Genomic DNA, 15,824 nt, shown 5'->3' with positions numbered 1-15,824 from the left:
CACACAAAATTCGAAAAAAGTGAAGTTTAAGAGCTCCTCTCGGATCGTTTTAAATTTCTTTCAGCAAATTGTCCTTGCGGTCCCCTTTAGGAAGCACAATGGTCCCAAATCCAAATTTTCTGGCCAAAACTATTTCAACGTCCATTCTGTATTGAAATTAATTATTATTTATAATAAAAGTGTACAAACAGCAATTATTACGTTTTATCGACCGAAATGACCAAAAACTGCCAAAATTTGTTGAACAGGGTGGTCCCGTTGTGTGGGGTCTAAACCAAAACATTGACCTATGTTAATAATTTTTGGTAAGAAGAATTCATATCTTCCAAGAGGTCATAGTACCAAATTTCAGCCGAATCGGTCATAAAGTGTCGCTAAAATCCACAAAATATCTAAAATCGGACGGTACTTTTATGTGGGGACTACGACAAAAAATGGACCAATTTTCAAAAAAATTATACATACTTGTTTTCTACACTCTGAAACCCTTAAATATGAATTTACAGGAAAATCCGTTGATAGATGTGGGTATTACCGTTCTATTTCAATTGGATACTACGTACAGTCACACACAACAGGTATTTACCAAAAATTCTCCCATCTTAAAATAGAAAAATCCACTTTATTTTAACTGTGGCAAATTTGAGCACGATTTGACTTCTGAATTTATTAGTACAGACACCCTGCTATTTTTCAAATTCGATTTGGATGTGGACATATTTGGACATTTTTTTAAAAGTTTTAGTATATTTACAAAATATTTGTAAAAAATAATTTTTAATATACATAAAAACATTGATATTATTATGCTAATTTTACAAATTTCATCGTTCTTTTTGTAAATATTATGAAAGTACTCATTAACAGCTTCCCGATTCATAATAACTTTGGTCTCACTTCTGTATATTTATGCAGCGACGCAATACAACAAAAATTGTATATTTTACAGCACAAACACACAGAGAAAAAAATGTGTTTGATCCAACAATATTCCAAGAGCAAAATATGTATTGTTAACATATTGTTGGATTCCTTATGTAGTATTGTGAATCCAACAATCGTTTTTGTTAAATCCAAAAATAGTTTGTGTCAACTGAACAATATTTCTCTCTTTTCTTCGAACATTTTTTTCTCTTCTCTCGCTATTCGATGCCGTGTTGAAAAAACAATTTTGGTGAGTTGTGGTGTTTGTATGACAGGCTGCCTTTATCTTTGTTTTTGTGTGTATGTATACCAACAATGAGACTCTTGTTTTTATTTGTTTCTGTTTTGTTTCATTCTTCTTTATTTCATTCTTCTTTCCTTTTCATGTTTGTTATGGTGTTTATTTATTCCTTATGTTGTGGTGGCTGCTTGTGACTTTTTGTTTGTCTTTGTTGTTAGTTAAAGTAGCAAACCATGTATTGCGTTCATCAATGCTCGTAATATTATACGCGATATTTATATCAAAGTTGTGTGGAAAGTGTATATGAGAAGTATTTACACTCAAATCAAAAAATTTAGTACCTGGTTTTCTGGGCTGACAATATGTTTTTTAAAAAATTTAGATTATGATTGTTCCTACAATCGGTACTGTTAACGATTTTTACAATATTGCGGAAATTCGAAAGTTGTTTTTGTTTTCTATGTTCGGAACAAAAGATGGTATTTTTGGATTTGGATTACAATGTTTGTACAAAACAAACACATGTTTGGAACCAAAATAGATATTTTTGTTCCAACAAAACCGAAAAATATTTTTTCTCTGCGTGAAGTCTGTTTTATTTTTACATAAAAAAGTGTCAACTATGGTAATGCGCCAATCAACGAATAGTAACGTTATTTACAAAAACTAATTATTTTCAGATGACTAGATGTGTTTTTTATTATTCTGTGCAAAAAAAAATTAAAATTTCGAAACTTCAAAATATATATGCAATATTTTTCGGAGGAAGTCCATACTTCCTTGATAAAGGACCTAAAAGCTTCAAGAAATCCGGACGGCACCAACTAAAATGGAAAATCCGGAAGATAACTCTCGCATTGAGTTTCTGATTGGTCCAATCTTCGGGTACCTTCCACACAAAATTTGGGAAAAGTGCAGTTTGAGGACTCATTTCGAATCTATTTGAAATTTTTTGCAGATGGTTGTTTTCACGGTCCCTATTACAACGGTACAATTTTTTCCGGAGTAAGTCAATAATGACGGCCCAAAAGATCAAACAAAAATGGAACCTACTTACATACTTTACATACTTTTTTTAATAAATAACACTGTGTGTCATTTTTTACTTACTTACTTAGCTGGCCCATTACAGAACATTTGTTCCATAGACCGAACTAAGAAAAGATCTCCAATTCTCTCTGTTTTTCGCTTCGCTTTCTGGAATACCGCGCCTTTTCATTTCTTTATCCACTTGTATGCTCCATCGAATCTTAGGCCTGCCGATTCTGCGTGCACCGCCATGTGGCATGTATTCATGCGCCTTTTTAGCGGGTTCATCATCGCTCATTCTTATGATATGGCCTAGCCAACGCAATCGTTGCACCTCGATATGTTTAACTATATTCATGTCTTTGTACAGCTGATATAGCTCGTGGTTCATACGACGTCGATATTCACCGTCTACGCAAATCGGCCCGTAGATCTTTTGAAGAATTTTTCTCTCAAACACACCAAGCACTGTCTTATCTGCTTGCGCAAGTATCCATGCTTCGGAGCCATACATTAGCATGGGTACACGCAGAAAAAAAATATTTTTCGCTTTTGTTGGAACAAAAATATCTGTTTTGGTTCCAAAAATGTATTTGTTTTGTTCAAACATTGTAATCCAAATCCAAAAATACCATCTTTTGTTCCAAACATAGAAAACAAAAACAACTTTCGAATTTTCGCAATATTGTAAAAATCGTTAACAATACCGATTGTAGGAACTATCATAATCTAATTTTGTTTACAAAAAGTATTGTCAACCCAGAAAACCAGCCCAGAAATTTTTGATTTGAGTGTATATACTTCTCAATGTTCCCGGTATAACAGGGCCATATGGATTAGGAGAACGAAATGAAAGAGGGGACCGTTTGATTCAGTTCTGCCAAGAATTCAACCTCAAAGTGACAAACACGATGTTTAGCCTTCCAGCGAGAAGATTATACACCTGGAAATCGCCGCAGGATAGTCCAGGAAACATCGTACGTAATCAAATAGACTACATACTAATAAATCGGCGCTTTAGCTCGTCAGTAGTAAAAACCTCAACATATCCTGGGGCAGATGTCCCATCAGACCATATTCTTCTAATAATGAAGCTCAAGATAAAACTATCTGCTGTTCCCAAGAAAAATACTCGGAAAAGGCTAAATACAGAACTACTAGGAGATCCCAGAATTAAAGCGAGTGTAAAAGAGAAGATAAACGAGGAACTATCTAATGTTGATAGAAATGATGTGGAAAACATATGGGAAGGAGCAAAAAATACAATAAAATCAATCTCTGAAAAAAGCCTTGGCAAAAGCAAGAAGTCCAATAAAAATGATTGGATGACAAACGAAATACTGAAATAAATGGATGAGCGACGCAAACATAAAAATCAAAATTACGAATTGTATTACAATATCAATAAAGAAATAAAAACGGAAATCAGAATTGCCAAAAACAAACAACTGAATTTGCAATGCCAAGAAATCGAAAAGCTCCAGAGTCTACACGACGATTTCAATCTGCATAAAAAATTAAAAGAAGCAACGGGAGTATTTAAAAAAAGAAACCCAACTGTCTTATACAATAATGACAACAAACCAATAATATCAATAGAGGACAAGAAGAAAGTATGGAAAGAATATGTTCAACAACTGTTCACAGATAATAGTCGATCAGACAACAGTGAACAAATACAATTGCCACTTTCAGGAACCCGTATAACAAGAGGTGAAATAGAGTCCGCTATAACATCACTTAAAGACAATAAATCGCCGGGTGCTGATGAGATTCCATCAGAAATATTAAAACTTATAGACTCCAAGAAAGCGTTTGACACAGTGCAACACGATAAGTTAATGGAAATACTTGTGTCTATCGGAATTGATGATAAAGAAATCCGGTGCATTAGAAACTTATACTGGCAGCAAACTGCACAGATAAATGTCAATGGAAGTCTGACAGATGAGATATCAATATCGAGAGGAGTCAGACAAGGATGTATTTTATCTCCACTCCTATTTAATATATACTCAGAGAGAATTTTCCAAGAATCCACTACAAATATCCGGGAAGGAATACAAATAAACGGCACCTTTATAAACAACATTAGATATGCAGATGATACTACTATAATCGCTGATAGTATATCAGGACTCCAAAAATTAGTAACCCAACTCACCTTATGTAGCGAATCATATGGACTAAAAATTAATACTAACAAAACAAAGCTAATGATTGTTAGTAAGAAAAATCAACATAATGAAGCTAAATTAAAAATAAATAATGCATATGTCGAGAGAGTACATACCTTCAAATACCTGGGTGTACTTATTAATGACCAATGGGATTGCTCGAAGGAAATACGATGTCGGATAGAGATGGCAAGAGATGCATTTTTTAAATATAAGAAAATCCTTGTCAATCATGATATAAACATCGAAACAAAAGCAAGGTTTATAAAATGCTACATCTGGTCAGTTCTACTGTATGCCGTGGAGACGTGGACTATTAAAGCTGCTGATATACGACGATTGGAAGCCTTCGAAATGTGGGTCTACCGCAGAGTTTTAAAAATACCATGGACTGCGCACGTGACAAATGCCGAAGTATTGACAAGAATGAATCAAAGAAGAGAACTCATAGCTACAATCAAAAAACGAAAAACCTCATATCTGGGACACATCATGAGAAATGTAAAATATAGATTATTACAAAAAATCCTGAAAGCAACAGTTGAAGGTCGGCGTACCAGAGGCCGGAAAGAGATGACCTGGCTAAAGAACATAGAAGAATGGACAAAATATAATAATTCGGCAAACCTTCTAAATGCGGCAAGAAATAGAAACACTTTTGAGATAATTGTTAATAATTTATAAATATATAGTACTAAATAATATCAAATTTAATATGTATATAAATAAGTAAATGAAATGTACCTCGATATGTATTGTATTGTATGGTCGCTTACATTCGAAAATCGAATTAGCAAATAAAGAAGAAGATAGACTCCAACAATGTCGACTTACTAACAATACTTTTTAACGAGATTTATGAGACAGGAATATATCCTCAAGATTGGTTAAAATCAACTTTCGTAACCATACCCAAGAAAAGCTACGCCAAATCATGTAATGATTACAGGCTAATAAGTCTTATGAGCCACGCTTTAAAAATATTCCTCAGGATAATACACAAGAGAATTTATGAAAAATGCGAAAAATATATGGGCATATCTCAATTTGGTTTTAGAGAAGGTATGGGTACTCGTGAAGCTTTATTCTCCCTACAAATTATTATTCAAAAATGCCGAGAAGTGCAGAAGGATGTTTTCTTATGTTTTGTCGACTATGAAAAACGTTTGACAAAGTACAACACGACAAACTAATTGATATCCTTATCTCAATTGGTATCGACAGTAAAGAAATCAGATGTATCAAAAATCTATATTGGTATCAATCCGCACAAATTGAAATTGATGGAGATATAACAGAACCTATTCTAATATCAAGAGGCGTAAGACAAGGATGTATATTGTCTCCATTGTTATTCAATATCTACTCCGAAAAATTTTTTGAAGAATCCATCAACAAATCAATAACATACGATATGCTGATGATACTACAGTATTAGCCGACAGTATCTCACACCTACAAGAATTAATGGACACATTGGTAACATGCAGTAACAAGTATGGACTAAATATAAACACAAAGAAAACAAAATATATGATTGTGAGCAGGAGAAATAGCCATAACAATATTTCCCTAAAAATACAAAACTATTCAATTGAAAGAGTGAAAAATATTAAATATCTTGGAATAGACATAAATGACGAATGGGATTGCTCCAAAGAAATAAGAAGGCGTATTGAAATTGCACGAGACACATTTTTTAAATACAAGAAAGTTCTGACCAGTCATGATATTAACCTGGAAACGAAATGTAGATTTGTAAAAGCATATATATGGTCAACATTATTATATGCTATGGAAATGTGGACAATAAAAGCAGTAGATGTGAAAAAATTAGAATCCTTCGAAATGTGGGTCTACCGCCGAATTTTAAAAATTCCATGGACGGCCTTGGTTACAAACAATGAAGTGAGGCGAAAAATGAATCGAAGTAGAGAGATCATGACAAACATCAAGAGACGAAAAACAGCCTACCTTGGTCATATCATGAGAAATTCAAAATACAAAACACTGCAAGATATCTTAAAATCAAAAAATGAAGGAAAAAATCCTAAAGGCCGAAAAGAATTATGTTGGATTGCGAATATTCAAGAATGGACTGGGTAACGAGATGTTGGATACCTACTAAGTGCTGCCAGAAGTAGAGACATATTTGCCGATATTGTGAAAAATTTATGAATTTGTCTAATATTTTTATTTAAAATCGAATTTTTATTGTAATTGTATTGATCGCCAAAATTCGTATGACGAATAGGCAAATAAAGAAGACTTCTCATATACACTTTTCACATAACTTGGATATAAATGTCGCGTATAATATTGCAATCGTTGATGAACACAATACATGGTTTGCTGCATTGGCTGACAACAAAGACAAACAAAAAGCCACAAGCACCAACCACAACATAAGGAATAATTAAACACCATAACAAACTCCGGTATAACACCAAACCTCAAAGCACAATGAAGATAGAAGAATGAAACAAAACAGAAACAAATAAAAACAAGTAAGAAAAGTCTATAGTCGGACGGAGCCGACCATGGGATACCCTATACCACTATCTCTGGACAATCGCTCTCCACGGAACTTCTTTTCAATGATTGTGAAATTTTAATTATCAAATATCAGAGATGTAATGTATAATACTTATGACCAAAACCAAAAAGTTATCTAGCATGACAAAGACATTTTTGTAGCAGGAAAGGAAAATTTAGTTCACACAAACTAAAATGTAATGAAACCCAATTATGTAGTACTACTACTTCCGTTGTTTAACCGCTACGTTATTGAAAATTTTACCAATTTCACACAAAAGTTTCAGTCTATTTAACCCGCTAAGTATTATCTGATCTTCACGTTGGTTTGTACGCTTCTTCTTCTTCATCATGAACTCAAACTTTGTTTAAAATTTTGCGGGTTATTATGTTGACCTACAGAGCCGCTTCAAAATTGGTTATAATTTTGTTTTTGCTCCATTTCATTCCCCGTACATTTCACGATCATCACCAAAAACTAATCACTTCTATTCTGAACCCAACCTCCTTAAAAAATTCGTTACAATCGGTCCATAACTGCGGCCTTAAGCTTGTTTACAATTTTTAATGGACGGACACACACATCGCTAAATCGCTTTATCTCGCCGAGATATGAATTTTGGCATACCAAATAAGGGTCTAGGACGAATATTTCGTGTTACATAAACTTTTGGAGAGACAATATGTACCATGGGATAAAAATGTGGTTCTCTACCCAGAACCTATTATATATTAGGCAGTAGGCCCGTTATCTAGCAAACACTTTATTGCAATTTACATCAGAGGAAAGGTCAGTAGTTTTTTTCCATATGTAGGATACTTTCCGAAATATATATGTCCTCAAGGAATTAAAATATCGACCAAAAATAAAATTTTTATATTTTGCATACAAAATAATAGTCCATTTCACCCGCTAAAGAATATCAGATCATCGATCAAAACTGTAGGCATCTTTTTCGACCTATACTCTTACCCGGTGCAAAATTTCGTGACTATTGATGTATAATTGCGACTTCTAGCGAGTTTATTGCTACACTACAAACAAATAACGGAATATATTAGGCTGTAACTCTGTTATCTGATCATGCACACCAACATAATTGGCATCAATTGAAAGGTCAAGCGTTCCACTTTCAAGTATATCTCACTTGTCCGGAATGTCACTTCCAGGAATTAAGATATAAGCTGTATATTAAAAATTTTCACAATTTTCACACAAAAGTTTTGGTCCATTTAACCCTCTAAATGTTATCCGATCGCCATCTCAAATTGCAAGCTTCTCCTTTGTGATATACTCTTACCTAATTTAAAATTACGCGTTGATCGGACTATTATTGAGACCTACAGAGCCGCTAGAAAATTGGATAAATATTATGTTTTTGGTCCATTTCACCCGCTAAATATTTCACGATCATCACCAATAAGAATAGGGATCTATTCTGATCTGAACCCGACCTCCATACCAAATTTCGAGACGATCGGTCCATAATTGCGGCCTGGAGCGTGTTTACAATTTATAATGGACAGACGGACGGACGGACGGACAGACACACATCTCAAAATCGCTTTATCTCGTCGAGATATGAAGATTGGTATACCACATTGGGGGTCTCCGACGAATATTTCGCGGTGTTACATGAATTGTTACCAAAACAAACTTATAATACCCTTTTCCACATTGTGGTATAGGGTATAACAAGAGTCTCATTGTTGGTATACATACACACAAAAACAAAGATAAAGACATCATGTCACACAAACAAAACTCACCATAATTGTTTTTTATTTCAACACGGCATCGAATTGCGAGAGAAGAGAAAAAATTGTCGAAGAAAAGAGAGAACTATTGTCCAGTTGACAAAAACTATTTTTGGATTTAACAAAACCCAATTGTTGGAATCACAATACTACATTTGGAATTTAACAATATCTTTACAATACATATTTTGCTCTTGGAATATTGTTGGATCAATCATATTTTTTTTCTGCGTGTAGTATCAGCGTTTTGTATAGTGTTATTTTTGTTTGACGAGATGTGGCTTTGTTTTTAAATTGCTTACTTAAACCATAGTAGCATCTGTTGGCCAATACATCTCTTCTTCTTATTTCACAACTGATGTTGTTTGTTGTGTTTATGGCAGTGCCGAGGTAGACGAAGTCTTTAACTACCTAAAAATTATAGGTACCAACTTCCACAGTTGGTCCAAGCTCTATGGACGCTTTGCGCGTCGACACCATCAATTTGGTCTTATCGCCGTTTACCGCCAGACCCACTTTCGCAGATTCTGCTTCGACCTTCCTAAAGGTATCTGTTACTTCCTTTACTGATCGGCCCATGATGTCTATATCATCAGCATAAGCAAGTAACATGTGGCTATTGGTGTAAATTGTGCCATTTCTTTTGACATTTGCATCTCGTATTACCTTTTCCAGCAAAATTTTGAATAGGTCACACGAAAGGCTGTCTCCTTGTCTGAAACCTCTTTTGGTACTGAACTGTTCGGAGAGGTTTTTCCAATTTTAACCGAGGACCTAGTATCAGTTAAAGTCATCTTACAAGCTTTGCAGGGATACCAAATTCAGACATTACATGGAATACCTTTGATCGGAGGGGACTGTCGAAAGCTGTTTTATAATCGACAAAAAGGTGCTGTGTGTCGATCTGCATCTCTTGGGTCTTTTCCAGGATTTGCTGCAGGGTATGGTATGGCCCAATTATTTCATTGACCATTGGCTTTAGTCGTTCGCACAATATCCCTGACACTATCTTATAGGCAGTAGGGAGAAGACTTATGCCCCAATAGTTGGAGTGTACAGGATGCTCAGGTTCCAATCGTCAAGTACGCGTTCTTCCTGCCAGATGGTGCTAACTAGCTGATGCATACACCTTATCAGCGCGTCGCCTCCGGTTTTAAACAGCTCGGCTGGTAAGCCACCGGCTCCTGCTGTTTTATTATTCTTCAGCCAGTTGATTGCTGTTTTTATCTCATCTTGGCCGTGTGGTATACATTCTATACCATCTTCTGGGATTGGATCTGTGGTATCTTGTCGACTTCGCTACTATTGGATACCAACAGTTTGGAAAAATGCTCTTTCCATATCCTTAGCACACTATCTGTATCAGTTACCAGATTACCTTGCTGCTCTCTACAGGAGGATGTGCCAGTTCCAAAGCCATCAGTTTGATGTTTCACTCTTTGGTAGAATTTTCGGGCTTCATTCTGTCTCCTACATCTCGATTTTTTCACACTACCGCTATTCCATTTCTCTCTTTTTATTGCGGAATAGACGTTTCTCATCTCTCCTTTTCTCCCGATATCTCTCTCGTGCGCTACGCGTTGCTACTGATTGTAAAGTAGCTCTATATGCCGCATTTTTCTCTTCGGTAGCAGCACAACACTCCTGGTCATACCATGAATTCCTTTGTGGAGATCTCTGGTATCCAAGTATGGATTTTGCGGCTGTCTGCATGGAGTGGGCAATATTTTGCCATTGTGTTGTTGTGTTATCGGGACAAGGAGTGCTCTCATTAAGCAATTGGGCTAGTTGAGTGGAATATACTGTGGCTATCTGTTGTGTTTGCAGCCTATCGATGTCCAACTTCCGCGTTGTGTCTGTTCGTGCTGTATTTGCAACGTTTAGACGGGTACGTTCCTTTGCTGCAACAAGGTATTGGTCCGAATCAATGTTTGCGCCTCGGAACGATCGTACATCCATCTATCACAACATGATCAATTTGATTACTTGTTCTTTGATGTGGAGACAGCCAGGTGCCCTTAGGAATATCGAGATGATTAAATCTGGTACTGCTAACTACCATGTGTTTTGCAGCTGCAAAGTCTATCAGCCTCATACCATTGTTAGATGTTTCACTGTGGAGACTGAAATTCCCGACTGAAACCGCTGCGTGATAATATATAATTGTTCCACTTGAGACTTGAGACTTCTCTCATATCAATGTGGGCACCCCGATTCATATTAGCTCAATGATATGGGACCTACAGTTTATCGCTGAGTCCGAACGGCGTGTCTAAGACACCACTTTGTAGAGAAGTTTTACATGGCTGAAATACTCAGGAAATGTCGCCAACATTACTGAGGGGTATTTTGCCACCGTTGAAAAGTGTTTTGATGTTGACTGGCCGGGGAATCGAACCCACGACCTTATGTGTGCAAGGCGGGTGTGCATACCATTGCACCACGGTGGCACCCAACCACAGCGTGATATTAAGTTGTTTATTGAAATCATAGGTACATTTTGGTAGTTGACGGTATCCTTAAATCTTGGACGGCTTGGTATCTATGGACCAGTATCGGAGAAAAAAGTACAAAAATCAAATATTTTCAAAAGTTTTCGCTATTTTCATCATAAAGGAGCTTTCATAGATAGTTCGTGTGTTCCAGAAAGTTGTTTACTTATATTTTTGCTACATTAATGTGGTTAATTCTTTTTTTTTTTTTGAATTTTCAACGGTTTAGTATCTATTGGGCAGAAACCAAAAAAAGAGGATAAAAATCTCAATTGTATTGCTATGTTGACTTTTAAGAACCGTTTCTACAGAGTTCGTATGTTCTAGAAAGTTGTTTACTGAGATCTAACGAACATTTTTCTAGATGACTTTGTGCTTCAATTTTGATCGGTTTGATATCTACAGACTAAAATCCGAGAAAAAACCATACTAGAAATTGGACCTTGAAGATGAGGTCGAATGGATGTGTTCCCAATTATTATTCTTTAGGACGAGAGCTACAACTTTGCCGCCACGAGTAATCCAAAATTCCAAACGGTTCAGAAGATATGTGCCTGACAAAATTATCCCTTTTGACATCAAAGCCTCAGGTCTCTGTGGGCCCATAACCGCGAAAGTGATAGGGAAAAACGCCGGGACAGGTGTCTTCTTATTTTTGGTCTTCAATCACGCTGCGGTGTCAAAATATGGTAAATAATTTTCGTGTCGCATAGTGCAATTCAAGGTAAGTTTAGATTGATACCTATTATTTGCATGTTAAATTCACTTTATTTGATATAGCAATTGATCATGCATCTTATCCCAAAAGTATGTAATCCAATATTAGCTGTATCTCCGTTACAAAACGGTATTGGAAGTTGTTTTTATACCCTATACCACAATGTGAAAAGGGTATTATAAGTTTGTTTTTCGAAAACTTCATGTAACACCGCGAAGTATTCGTAGTATACCTCCATGTGGTATACCAAAATTCATATCTCGACGAGATAAAGCGATTTTGAGATGTGTGTCCGTCCGTCCGTCATTAAAAGTTGTAATAACCCTACAGGCCGCAATTATGGACAAAACTTCACGAAATTTTCTTTAGTTTTTGGCGATGATCGTGAAATATGTAGGGGGGTGAAAGGGACCAACCACAAAATTGTTATCCAATTTTGTAGCGGTTCTCTAGGTCGCATTGGTAGTCTGATCGGCGCGAAATTTTATGTAAGGTTTGGGTTTACGACAAAGAAGTAGCTTCCAATTTAACGTGATGATCAGATAATATTTAGCCGGTTAAATGGACCAGAACTTTTGTGTGAAAATTGTTAAAGTTTTTTAGTGAAATGACTATATGGCAAAAACAATTTTTTTTTGCAATTCCATTTGAAAAAATTTAATTTTTTTGTGGGCACACCTACGATTTTTATTATATAGATGTCAAGGAAAAAATGTTGGTTTCAAATCTGTTCGCGTTCATAAAATTGGAAGTTGCGCGCAAAGTTGTAGCGGTTTTTATTCTCATATAAAGAAAAACTATTTAAAAATGTCTTATTTGTTGTTAAAAGAAAATTTTTGCATAAATCGTTTAAATATTTAATGTCTAAATATTTATTATTTTTTTATTTTCGCGGAAAAACAACAAATAATAAACAAATCTTGAAGTAAATCCAAAATATCCTGCCACAGGGTCCGCACAAACCTTAAAAAATAAATTAATAATATCTACAGGATCTAGGCTACGCATTGCCAAATTTATAGAGATTGAGTATATAGATTGTATATTAAAACAAAAACAAAAGATAAGAACTAACTAATTGATGAAATATTATTTCAAATATATTTTCTCTTTCTCAATCTCTTTAAATAGTTATGCATATTTCGAAGTTTTACTCAGCGGCCAAACTGTGCCGTCAAAAAACCTTAAAGTGGGAAAAATCGCGCAATATGCATACGATTTTCATGCGCATCTGATTCCAGTAGTATCCATTAAAAATACGTCAAATGCTCCCATTTTAAGAACCGCGGCTGTGCCTCCACATTTTGGGTAAAATACCCATATTACTCGCGTATCTCTGTAATATTTGAAAATATTATATCGGATAAAGGATTTCATTAACTTAAAAATTTTTAAAGAAAATCGCGTTTCAGTACGCGTTTTTGTCAAAATATATTTTTGCAGATTTTCCTGTTTCACATCCACCGTTTTAGTGGATAGATTCGATCGCGGAAGGACTCATCAGATCCATCGCGTAACAAAACTAAATTCACGCAGGGTTCAAAGGAAATTGAATGGCGCTTGTAATTTTATATAGGATCACTCATGAGATATACATTAAACGCCTAAAATGACGAGTTCTATAATCCTATTACTCGTATAAGTTTTGAATATTATCTCGTTGGGCGTCCGGATTGTTAAAAAAAAATTCAAAAAACCCCGAACTTCCGGCTTCGAAATTTCAGCATCAATTTTAGGTGGATATATCGAAAAATCATACACTAGTATCATGTTGCCCATGGAGTATTCATTGAGTCTTGCTTTGGGCATATATTTATAAATGTCAGGTTAAGCCAGAAATCGGAAGGGAACATAATAAAACGTGCTGGCTTCTACCCATTTTATCCATTTTTCTACATTGATGCCAATACAGCTTCCACGTAAATTAATGTTAGTGCTCTACATTATGGGATCCCTCCTCTTTACTCCCATTTCGATAAGACTTGACCTTTGACCGCGATTTATTAAAAACATTTTCGTCGATTTTTTTTGGATTTTAACCCTCAGCATTTATGATAACGAGGGTATATACACTGTCAAGGCCTCGCTACATAAGCTGCTTTGCCTGATTGCCTTGCTTACCTGCTTCATTTCTGACGTAATAAAAATTATAGAATAAAGACGAAATTTAGAACTGGGTTGCCATCAGTTGGAAATTGGGTCGGCCTTCTTTGTTCTTTTATTTTTTATTGAAGCAGCAAAGCAAGGCAATCAGGCAGAGCAGCTTATGTACGCAGGCCTTTATACGGGCAAAATGTGCCTCTTCGAAATAATGGTTTTAGGCCCCAAGTATGTTTGGACGAAATGTGTTTCAGGCAATTTGGAGTCGATTTAGCAATGTCCGTCCGTCTGTCTGTCTGGCTGGTGCGCACGATAACTCTCGAACGGATGAACCGATTTGGTCCAAAATTTGGCTTTCGCAATATTTAGTCCAAACTTAGTTTAAGTTCGAAGATGGGTTATATCGGTCCACTCCTTCCGGTACCTCCCCCACAAAAGTTGGAAAATGTTCGGAAAATTTGTGCGCACGATAACTCTTGAAGGGAGTAACCGATTTGGTCCACACACACATCGTGAAACTTCTACCAGACTTAGATGAGGTTCCAATATGGACTCAATCGGTAAACTCCTTCGGGTGCCTCCCACACAAAATTTCGGAAAAGTTCAGTTTAGGACCTGCTCTCGAATCGCCTTGGTTTTTGTTGTAGCAACTTATATTCACTGTCCCCCGTACGACGGTACAAGTTTCATCAGGGGCAAGTCCATACTACCTGAGAAAATAGCCTGAAAGTTGAAAAAACCCCTATGACACCATGTGTAGTGGTTGGAGCGCAAGATAATTCTCGAACGGATATGCCGATTCCGTCCAAAATTTGGCCTTCGTAATATTGTGTCCAAACTTAGTTTAAGTTCGAAGATAAGCCATATCGGTCCACTCCTTCAGGTACCTCCCCCACAAAAGTTCAAAAATGTTCGGAAAAATTGTTGCGCACGATAACTCTCCAAGGGAGTGGCCGATTTGGTCCATATTTTACACATCCTAATATATTCACCAGATATAGATCCTGTTCGAATATTGACTATATTTGTCCGCTCCATCCGGTACCTCCCGCACAAAATTTCGGATAAATTCCATTTAATACCTGCTCTCGAATCAGTTTGATTTTTGTTGATGAAACTTGCATTCGCTGCCTCAATTACGATGGTAAAGGGGCAAGTCCATTCTTTTTGAGAAAACAGCCCGAACCCCTTATGGCCCCGCCATGGTCTATGTCGGTCCATTCCTTTTAGTACCTCCTCCGCAAAACTTTTGAACTTTAATCCTAATCAACATTGTTGTCGGTTCATATATGAACATATATTTGTTTGCAACCGGTCCCAAACATATATTTGTTTGGATCCAAACATATTTCTAACATAAATTTTTCTGCGTGTACGTCCAAAATTTTGAAACCCTCTAAATACATAAGTTTTTTGGGAAAAAAAGTGTTTCAATTTACAGAGGCTGAGGGTATATCTCTGTCGGCGAAGCCGACTGATACTTTTTTACTTGTTTTTTCTCATCTATGAACATTGTAGATTCAAAATGCACGCGAAAATAGTTCATTGTGGATATATACGAGTATTGTGATATCAAAAATACATTTTAACCGGTAAAAAACAACTAATAATGAGTAAAAATTCAAATAATTTGCATGCAAATAAATTTATGACTCCCAAAAGTATTCATATTTAGTTATACGCCAGGAGGGGGTGGATGCCATCACCAAAATTAATATTTCAAAAAACTTTAACGGTAGCGACACCGAGTGCACTTTGAAAAGGGTGTCGAAGCGACACCGTACTGCAATATACCTATGTATAAAAAATTCACTTGCACAATTTCTCTATCATGATAGAGACAAATTGTA

This window comes from Musca autumnalis, unplaced genomic scaffold (assembly GCF_047663935.1).
Source record: "Musca autumnalis isolate F117 unplaced genomic scaffold, ASM4766393v1 scaffold_4, whole genome shotgun sequence".
Lineage (NCBI taxonomy): Eukaryota > Metazoa > Arthropoda > Insecta > Diptera > Muscidae > Musca > Musca autumnalis.
The sequence above is the reverse complement of the archived record's forward strand: the minus strand, read 5'-3'. Positions refer to the sequence as shown.